This window comes from Triticum aestivum, chromosome 3B, assembly GCF_018294505.1.
Source record: "Triticum aestivum cultivar Chinese Spring chromosome 3B, IWGSC CS RefSeq v2.1, whole genome shotgun sequence".
Classification (NCBI taxonomy): Eukaryota; Viridiplantae; Streptophyta; class Magnoliopsida; order Poales; family Poaceae; genus Triticum; species Triticum aestivum.
This window is the reverse complement of record NC_057801.1, coordinates 48,282,517-48,293,670: the sequence shown is the minus strand read 5'-3', so window position 1 is coordinate 48,293,670 and position 11,154 is coordinate 48,282,517.

Sequence of the window (11,154 nt, the reverse complement as noted above, 5' to 3'; positions counted from 1 at the left end):
CCTATTGAAACCAACATGACCAAGGAAACTTCCTATACTTTTGATATCTTTAGGACATGACATCTTTGCAATAGCATCTACTTTAGCTTTATCAACTTCAATACATCTTTCAGAAATTTTATGCCCTAAGACAATACCTTCATTAACCATAAAGTGGCACTTCTCCCAATTCAAGACAAGATTAGTTTCTTCACATGTCTGCAAAACTCGATCAAGGTTGCTTAAGCAATCATCAAAATAAGTTCTGTAAACGAAGAAATCATCCATGAAAACATCAACAATCTTTTCACAAAAATCAAAGAATATAGCAGTCATCTTTGAAAGGTAGCAGGTGCATTGCATAAACCAAAAGGCATACGTCTATAAGCAAAGGTACCGAAAGGGCAAGTAAAAGTGGTCTTTTCCTGATCCTCTTGTGACACAGGTATTTGAGAGAAACCAGAATAACTATCTAGAAAGCAAAAATGTGTATGTTTGGATAGTCCTTCTAGCATTTGATCAATAAAAGGTAGAGGGTAATGATCTTTTCTAGTACCTTTATTTAACTTGAGGAAATAAATTACCATTCCGTAACCTGTAATAATTCTTTGTCGGATCAATTCATCCTTATCATTAGGAACAACAGTAATACCTCCTTTCTACGGGACTTGCCCACTGACTATCAGCAACAGGATAAATTATACCTGCTTCTAGAAGCTTTAGTATTTCATTTCTTACCACTTCTTTCATCTTAGGATTTAACCGTCGTTGATGATCAACAACTTGATTAGCATCTTTCTCTAATTTTATTTTGTGCTGACAATAGAGTGGGACTAATGCCCTTAAGATCATCAAGAGTATATCCAATAGCAGCACGGTGCTTTTTTAGATTTTTCAATAATTTCTCTTCTTCATGATCTGAAAGGTTAGCACTAATAATAACAGGATATATCTTCTTTTCATCAAGATAATCATATTCAAGAGTATGAGGTAATTGCTTAAGCTCAAACATGGGATCACCCTTGGGTGGAGGAGGATCCACAAGGATTTCAACATGCAAGTTGTGTTGCAAAATAGGTCCTTGCTTAAATAATACTTCATCTATTTCCCTTCTTTCATGCATAAACATTTCATTTTCATGGTAGAGCAAATATTGTTCTAAAGGATCATTAGGGGGCACGACAATAGAAGCAAGACCAATAATTTCATCTTTACAAGGCAATTCTTTATCATGGGGTCATCTACAAAATTTAGTAAAATTAAAATCATGAGACATATCCCCTAAACCAACAGTAACAATATCCTTTTCGCAGTGCATCTTAGCATTAACAGTACTCAAGAAGGGTCTACCCAATATAATAGGACAAAATCATCTTGTGGGGAACCAAGAACAAGAAAATCAGTAGGATATTTATTTTTCCCACAGAAGACTTCAACATCTCTAACAATCCCAATTGGTGAAATAGTGTCTCTATTGGCAAGCTTAATAGTAACATCAATATCTTCTATCTTAGCAGGTGCAATATCATGCAAAAAAATTTGTATAAGGAATGAGGTATTGCACTCACACTAGCACCCATATCACATAAGCCATGATAGCAATGATCTCCTATCTTAACAGAAACAACTGGCATGCCAACAATAGGTCTATGTTTATTTTTAGTATCGGGTTTAGCAAGTCTAGCAGCTTCATCACAGAAATAAATAACATGCCCATCAATATTATCGACCAAGAGATCTTTGACCATAGCAATACTAGGTTCAACTTTAATTTGCTCAGGGGGTGTAGGTTTTCTAGCATTACTCTTACGAACAACAATTGAAGCTTTAGCATGATCCTTTATTCTAACAGGAAAAAGTGGTTTCTCAATATAAGCGGTAGGAACAATAGGATCAACATTATAAGTGATAGTTTTTTCTTCAACTTTAATAGGTTTGACTACCTTTACTTCAATGGGAGGATGATATTTAAAACACTTCTCCTTAGGGAGATCAACATGAGTAGCAAATGGTTCACAGAAAGAAGCTACTATATATCTCAGTGTCAAGTCCATATTTAGTGGTAAATTCACGAAAAGCATCGGTATACATAAAAGATTTAACACAATCAAACTTAGGGGTTATACCTGACTCCTTACCTTCGTCGAGTTCCCAATCTTCAGAGTTCCGTTTAATTCTTTCCAATAAATCCCATTCGAATTCAATAGTCTTCATCATAAAAGAACCAATACAAGAAGTATCGAGCATGGAGCGATCATTATGAGAAAGTCGAGCATAAATTTTTTGAATAATAATTTCTCTTGAGAGCTCATGATTGGGGCATAAATATAACATTGACATAAGCCTCCCCAAGATTGAGCGATACCTTATCCTTCACGAGGCAAAAAATTATATATATATAATTTCGATCACGATGAACCAGGTGCATAGGATAAAACTTCTGATGAAATTCCAATTTCAATCGATTGTAGTTCCATGATCCAATATCATCACATAGCCTATACCATGTCAATGTCTTTCCCTTCAAATATAAAGGGAAGACCTTCTTCTTGACAACATCCTCGGGCATACCTGCAAGCTTAAATAATCCACAAACTTCATCCATATAGATTAGGTGCATATCAGGATGTAATGTTCCATCTCCTGTATAGGGATTAGCTGGCAGTTTCTCTATCATACCCGAAGGAATTTCAAAGTAAACATTTTCAGTAGGTTCAGTAGGTTGAGGAGCAACTCTTTGTTCTTATGGTCGGGGTGAAAATACCCCGAACAAGCCCCTCAAAGGATTATTTTCCATAGTAACAAGTGACAGTAAATTTCAGCACACTATATAAATGTTTCCTTACCAAAGGCACTTCAATCCCCGGCAACGGCGCCAGAAAAGAATTTTGATGACCCACAAGTATAGGGGATCTATCGTAGTCCTTTCGATAAGTAAGAGTGTCGAACCCAAAGAGGAGTAGAAGGAAATGTGACAAGCGTTTTTAGTAAGGTATTCTCTACAAGCACTCAAATTATCGGTAATAGATAGTTTTGTGATAAGATAATTCGTAACAGGTAGTAAGTAACAGAGGTAACTAAGGTGCAACAAGGTGGCCCAATTCTTTTTGTAGGAAAGGTCAAGCCCGAATGAACTCTTATATAAAGCAAAGTGCTCCCGAGGACACATGGGAATTATTGTCAAACTAGTTTTCATCATGCTCATATGATTCACGTTCCTTACTTTGATAATTTGATATGTGGGTCGACCGGTGCTTGGGTGCTGTCCTTCCTTGGAGAAGCCTCCCACTTATGATTAACCCCTCTCACAAGCATCCGCAACTACAAAAGAAGAATTAAGGTAAACCTAACCATAGCATGAAACTTATGGATCCAAATCAGCCCCTTACGAAGCAATGGATAAACTAGGGTTTAAGCTTCTGTAAATCTAGCACCCCACCATCTACTTATTACTTCCCAATGCCTTTCCCTAGTCCCAAATAATGGTGAAGTGTTATGTAGTCGACGTTCACATAACACCACTAGAGGAGAGACAACATACATCTCATCAAAATATCGAACGAATACCAAATTCACATGATTACTTATAACAAGACTTCTCCCATGTCCTCAGGAACAAACGTAACTACTCACAAATCATATTCATGGTCATAATCAGAGGGGTATTGAATAGCATTAAGGATCTGAACATATGATATTCCACCGAATAAGCCAACTAGCGTCAACTAAAAGGAGTAATCAACACTACTAGCAACCCACAGGTACCAATCTGAGGTTTTGAGACAAAGATCGGATAAAAGAGATGAACTAGGGTTTGAGAGGAGATGGTACTGGTGAAAATGTTGATGGAGATTGACCCCTCTCGATGAGAGGATCGATGGTGATGACGATGGCAACGATTTCCCCCTCCCAGAGGGATGTTTCCCCGGCAAAATAGCTCCGCCGGAGCCCTAGATTGGTCCTGCCCAGGTTCCGCCTCGAGACGGCGGCGCTTCATCCCGAAAGCTTCCTTATGATTTTTTCTAGGGCAAAAGACACCATATAGCATAAGATGGATGTTGGAGGCCTGCTAGGTGGCCCACGATGCAGGGGCGCGCCTAGGGGGGAAGGGCACGCCCTCCACCCTCATGGCTGGTGGGTGGCCCCCCCTCTGGTGCTTTCTTCGCCCAATATTTTTAATATATTCCAAAACTTATTTCCGTGGAGTTTCTGGACTTTTGGAGTTGTGCAAAATAGGTCTATAATATTTTCTCCTTTTCCAGCCCAGAATTCCAGCTGCTGGCATTCTCCCTCTTCATGTAAACCTTATAAAATAAGAGAGAAAAGGGATAAGTATTGTGACATAACATGTAATAATAGCCCATAATGCAATAAATATTGATATAAAAGCATGATGCAAAATGGACGTATCAACGATCATCTAACAAAGTATGTAAATTATAATAGTTTCTGGAATTAATTTCAAGTGGCACTTTTCAAACAATGTTTTGAGCAAGCTAACAAAGTTTCCTTTCTGGAAATGCAGACTTCGAAAACATTCCTGGATGTTATCCCCTTCACCTATATCGTGTAGTGCCACATTAGAACACCCCTAACTCTCTCGGGAATTCAACATATCCCCGATAACTTCGACTTGAGGGGGGGGGTCCGCAAGTATCGTCAACGACCATGAGAGAGGTGGTCTGCAAAGTATCCTCTCTCGAAAGATGGGATGACTGATCAGACATGAGGGGGAGGAGTCCTCGACGATCGTCTGAAATTGACTGTCACAAGCAGCTAGCATAGCGAACCTGCAACCGTCCCCCTCAGGCTCATCTGTCCGAAAATACAGGCTTCGGTAAAACATTCCTGGATGTTATCCCCCTTCACCTATATCGTGTAGTTCCGTGTTATAACACACCTAACTCTCTCGGGAATTCAACATATCCCCAATAACTCATACATGAAAGGGAAGGAGTCCTCGACGATCGTCTGAAACTGACTGTTATAAAACTTGTGAACTTTGCATGATGTTTGCCACTAATCCATTGCTCATATGCATATGATTCCTTGTTGTGATTAAGTCCATGTTTTCCACTAATCCATTTTTGATGTTTGGATATTGCCATGTTGTAATATTTGCAGGATCTATGGATAGAGACTTAGAAAAAGAAGAGTTGTTGGGTGATATAATTTGCGACGGAGGTGATATCACCTTGTCGTTTCTCAACGGCACAGATGGTGAGAAAAGAGATGATGACGGCTCCAGTGATCCAATGGAGGAGGATGGAGATCATGACGGCTTCGATGACCGAATGGAGGAGGAAGGAGATCATGACAGCTCTGGTGACCGAACAGAGGAGGGAGCCTTAACTGTTGCAAAGTGTGGCAAGGTATATATATATATATATATATATATATATATATATATATATATATATATATATATTAAGCCTCTGCTGACTTGATGCATTAATTGTTTTGTATGTACATATATTAACGCTTCTTTCTTCTTTTAGCCCCCCCCCCAGATTGAGCCAAACTTCCATAAGTTCACGAGGCCTTAAGAAAAAGTTGTGCCAGGATGAAAGGTTCACGATCAAAGAAGTCGCTCGAGATGGCCAACCGATTGCTCCCAAGCAGACCAGGGACACATCTATACATCAGTGCAGAGTTATTGTTAGGGACAATGTCCCGGTCAGTATCCAAGAATGGGTTAAGAAGAAGGACCCTGAAGTTTATTATGTCCAGGATAGATAGAAATATGATCTTTGGACCTCACTGATGACCAATTTCAGCCTACCGCGAGAGGCGGATCCGAATAAGGTCAAGGCGTTTGCTCTTAAAAATATGGCATAACTATTCAAGAACTGGAAGAAAGATTTGAACAAAATGTTTGTTGACAAAGACAAGACTCCAGAATTCATCGGTCAATATGCGAAGATAAAAGATCATTGGCCTGCATTTGTGGCCTACAAGAAATCAGAGAAGGCCAAGCAAAGGTCAGAGATAAATAAGAAAAATGCTGCAAAGAAGAAGTATCACCATGTTACGGGGTCAGGTGGCTACAACAAAGCCTGGCCTACGTGGGACAAAGCTGAGCAAGACCTTCTTTCTAAAGGGGTCCAACTAGCAATGTTGCACTAGCCAGATCGGTCTACGACTTGGTTCTTCGGGGTTTGGGGAACTTTGGACCCAGAATAAAGGAAGTATGTTTGGACGAAAGCTCAACTTGCAATACCCGTCAAGAACCTTGAGGAAGAAATCAAGGCAGTGCAGGAAGGGAGGTTCCATCCCGACAAAGAGAAGGACGAGATGACATGGGGCCTTGGTAATCTTGAACACCCTGGATGCACATCAAGCTCCGTTGTGTGGGTGCATGGGTTTCCCGACAACAGTGGTTACAGAAGCCGGGAGAGAAACAAGAAAGAGGAAGCAAGCGAAATACAGAAGATGAATGCAAGATTAGCGAAACTAGAGGAACTTTACAACCAGTGAGCTACCGGCCAACCATCTTAGCGGCACGAAGATCCTTCGTTCTACACTGCCCCCGTAGCTACCCCACCATCTCAGCAGAGAAGCAGCATGGCTTCCATGGAGCTCGTTCAGCCTGATATCATGGCTCCTCGGTAACCCGTGGATAGTATCACGGAGAATGAACATTGTGTGCTAATGGCGAAATGCCATAACCTGACCTTGACACTACTAGAAAAAGGCCTGTTAGTGGCGCACCTATTTTCGCTATTAATGGCGCACTATAGGTGCGCCACTATTACCACGCCACTAGTAACAAATACTAATGGCGCACCTCTAGTGCGCCATTAGTATTGCAGGTAACAGTGGTGCACCTTATAGTGCGCCATTACTATTGCTACAGGTGCGCCACTAGTAATTTTTTTAATTTTGTTTTGATTTTTTTCTGAATAGTAGTGGCGCACCGTCTAACCCCAGAGTGCTCCATTGCTATTTTTGAATTTTCAATTTGGATGTGGATCACGATTTTTTTGCCCTTCTTTTTGCTTGTTTTTTGCTCGTTTTTTTGCATGATATTTTTTTCAAATTTTGTTCTCGTTTTTGGATCTTGTACGTTCTTTTGCCGGAGAGGAGTTCGCCGGAGAGAAGGGCCGAGGAGAGATCGTGAGGAGGAGGAGGTCACCTGAGAGGAGCTCGCCTACATCGTCGGAGAGGAGGAGGAGGAGGTTACCGGAGAGGAGCTCGCCTACATCTCCGGAGAGGAGGAGGAGGTTGCCGGAGAGGAGTTCACCATAGAGGAGTTCACCGGAGAGGAGGGAGGAGAAAGCGTGAGGGGGGAGGAGAGGAGGGAGGAGGAGCTCACCAGAGAGGAGGGAGGAGGAGATCACCGGAGAGGAGGGAGGAGGAGCTCATCAGAGAGGAGGGAGGAGAAACCGTGAGGGGAGGGGAGAAGAGGAGGGAGAAGGAGGTTGCCGGAGAGGAGGAGGAGAGTATGATGGAGGAGAGGAGGGGAGATGGAGTGGAGGAGAGGTGGAGATGGAGTGGATGAGAGGTGGAGTGGAGGAGAAAAATGAAGAGGTAAGGAGGAGATGACCCCGCCCAGCCATATATACGGCATAGTAATGGTGCACCGTGGGCAGGTGCACCATTACTATTTTTTTTACTTTTTTATTTATTTTGAATTTTGAAGGCGGGAAGATAGTAATGGTGCACCGTGGGTAGGTGCACCATTACTAACTTTTTTTGATATAGTTTGAATTTTGAAGGCGGGAAGATAGTAATTGCGCACCATGGACAGGTGCGCCATTACCAAGTTTGATTTTTTTTGAATTTTTTTGCCTCTCTAGATCTTGAAAGCTCCGTATCTTTTTTTGTTAGGTTTTTGAGGTTTTTGAAAATCTTCAACGGGGTTCAAGTAGATGATTTTTCAAGTAGATGATTTTTCATACAAAAAACTTTTTAATCCGAGTTCGTATGCAAAAGTTATGCCCATTTTACTAAATTCCAGAGAGATTTCGCAAATAAATTCGAAATTCATTTGTAATTTTTCCCAACAACTAGACCACATATCACATGGGAAACTTATTTTGTTTTATTTTTTTGACATTTTCATCATTTTCTTTTATTTTTTTAAGACTGAAAAGGAGGTCCGGGGGGTGCATTTGGTGAAATTTTTGGTCAATGTTAGTAATGGCGCACCATGGGTGTGGTGTGCCATTACTAGTTAAAACTAGTAATGGCGCACCACACCCACGGTGCGCCATTACTAGCTTTGAAAAAAAATTGTTAGTAGTGGCGCACCGAGGGTGTGGTGCGCCATTACTAGTTAAAACTAGTAATGGCGCACTATCCCCTGGTGCGCCATTACTAGTTTTAACAAAAAAAATAAAAAAAATGTTAGTAGTGGCGCACCGTGGATGTGGTGCACCATTACTATTTGGAGTTTAATGGCGTACCTATATATGGTGCGCACTGCTATATAACAGTGGCGCACCACATACGTGGTGCGCCATTCATGTCCATATTAGCTATAGCCGTTTTCCTAGTAGTGTGAAGGTGGCGGTCGGCTCTGTCTTACCTCCTCGAGTTAAGGGAACTTTCCATTGCCGTTTGATTCCGCATGGCTTTCCTATTATCGGGATGGATGAAATAATGGAGGGATTTGAGGGGATGGAGCTTGAGTACCCTACAGGTGAAGGGGAAGTTTTTCTGGAAAATGCCTTAAGGAGTACCTGCCTATGGAGAAAGGAGAACATCAAGCTTCCAAATTTGAAGCCGCCTCAGCAGACTCAGCTGGATCCTCAGCAAACTCCTCATAGTCTAGCTCAGCCGTCTTAACTGCATGATTCGTCTCCAGCACGTGAGCTGTCTCTGTCGCCTCAGCGCACTCCGGTGGAGGAGGCCCCTTAGCAGAGTCCTCTTCCGCCTCACCTGTCTACGGTGCGTCAGCGGACTCCTCCTCCTCCTCCGCCTCCTCCCGCGCATCAGCGGACTTCGCCGCCACAACAATGGCGGAAGAGAGCCATCGCTGCTCCGGAGGCTAGCAATACAACAAGCAGGAAGAAATTCAGAGCCGATCCAAGCCTCAGGGCTCCTCCGAAGTTACCATATGAGAGGACTGACGAGGAAAACAAGGACATCAGTGCTGCCAAAGTGCAAGAACATTTTGAACGAAAACATCCACCTCGGAAGGAAATAGTAGATCCGGTGAAAGCGAAGAGCACTCTGGATGCCCTTAAGCGACCACCACCGCCTCCGCCGCAATCCAACTATGACTGTTGTATTGCAAAGACATATGATGAAGACTGGCGGTTGGGAAGTACTACCAGTGCAGCAAGATGAAGTGGGAAAACAATTCCCCAGCTCAGCAAACAGGAGGAGCAATCGTGCCCCCCACTCAAGGTGTCCAGCGATATCGCTAATCATCCGGGACTAGCGCTCGATACCACTTTTGGTGATTACGTGGGCGATGATGTACAATTTGAAATTGCTGAGGTAGTAGAGCCCTTTAGATACAAGCACGAAAAGCCTCTCGTCAAACCTGATCAGCCCACGCATCTACCAACGATGATGCGAAGATTGCATTAATGGTGCTTGGAAACCTGCAGCAAGGATGGGACCGAAAATATATTGCTGAGAATTAAAGATGAGCACGACTTCATTGGAGTTGAGGTGATGCCTGTTGAATTTATGGAATTATTTCAGTTATTCAATCAAGACGCCCTTGAAAAAAAACTCATGTCTTGCTACTATCTGTAAGTATTATTTCTGTAATTAAGTCCCTAGCTCATCTCATTCATTGCATGTATATATAATTATCCTCACTATATTATGTAGACTGAAGATTGTCGACTGCAAAAAGGACAAATGTATGTCATTGGGTTCATTAGCCCAAATACCGTAAATGAATGGACGGTACAAAACAGACTTGAAGATACTGAGGAAAACTTGCTAAAAGTGTTCCTTTGACATCAAAACAAAAGGGAAATACTCTTTCCGTACAACTTCAAGTGAGTGTTACTGATAACCCACAAGTATAGTGGATCGCAACAGTTTTCGAGGGTAGAGTATTCAACCCAAATTTATTGATTCGACACAAGGGGAGCCAAAGAATATTCTCAAGTATTAGCAGTTGAGTTGTCAATTCAACCACACCTGGATAACTTAGTATCTAAAGCAAAGTATTTAGTAGCAAAGTCATATGGAAGTAACAGTAACAGTGGCAAAGGTAATAGTAGCAGTTTTGTAGTAATTGTAACAGTAGCAACGGTAAAGTAAATAAGCAAAGCACAATATGTGAAAAGCTCATAGGCACTAGATCAGTGATGGATAATTATGTGGGATGCAATTCCTCATGTAATAGTTATAACGTAGGGTGACAAAGAATTAGCTCCAATTCATCAATGTCATGTAGGCATGTATTCCGAATATAGTCATACGTGCTTATGGAAAAGAACTCGCATGACATCTTTTGTCCTACCCTCCCATGGCAGCGGGGTCCAAATGGAAACTAAATGATATTAAGGCCTCCTTTTAATAGAGTACCGGACCAAAGCATTAACACATAGTGAATACATGAACTCCTCAAACTACGTTCATCACCGAGAAGTATCCCAATTATTGTCACTTTAGGGTTGTCGGGTCATAACACATAATAGGTGACTATAGACTTGCAAGATAAGATCAAGAACTCACATATATTCATAAAAACATAATAGGTTCAGATCTTAAATCATGGCACTCGGGCCCTAGTGACAAGCATTAAGCATAGCAAAGTCATAACAACATCAATCTCAGAACATAGTGGATACTTGGGATCAAACCCTATCAAAACTAACTTGATTACATGGTAAATCTCATCCAACCCATCACCATCCAGCAAGCCTACGACGGAATTACTCATGCACGGCGGTGAGCGTTATGGAATTGGTGATGGAGGATGGTTGATGATGACGACAGCGACGAATCCCCCTCTCTGGAGCCCCGAACGGACTCCAGATCAGCCCTCCCGAGAGAGATTAGGGCTTGGCGGCAGCTCCATATCGTAAAACGCGATGAAACTTTCTCCCTAATTTTTTTCCCCGCGAAAGAGAATATATGGAGTGGGAGTTGAGGTCGGTGGACGTCCAAGGGGCCCATGAGGCAGGGGGTGCGCATAGGAGGAAGGGGTGCGCCCCCCACCCTCGTGGACAGGGTGTGGCCCCCCTAACGCTATTTCTTTCC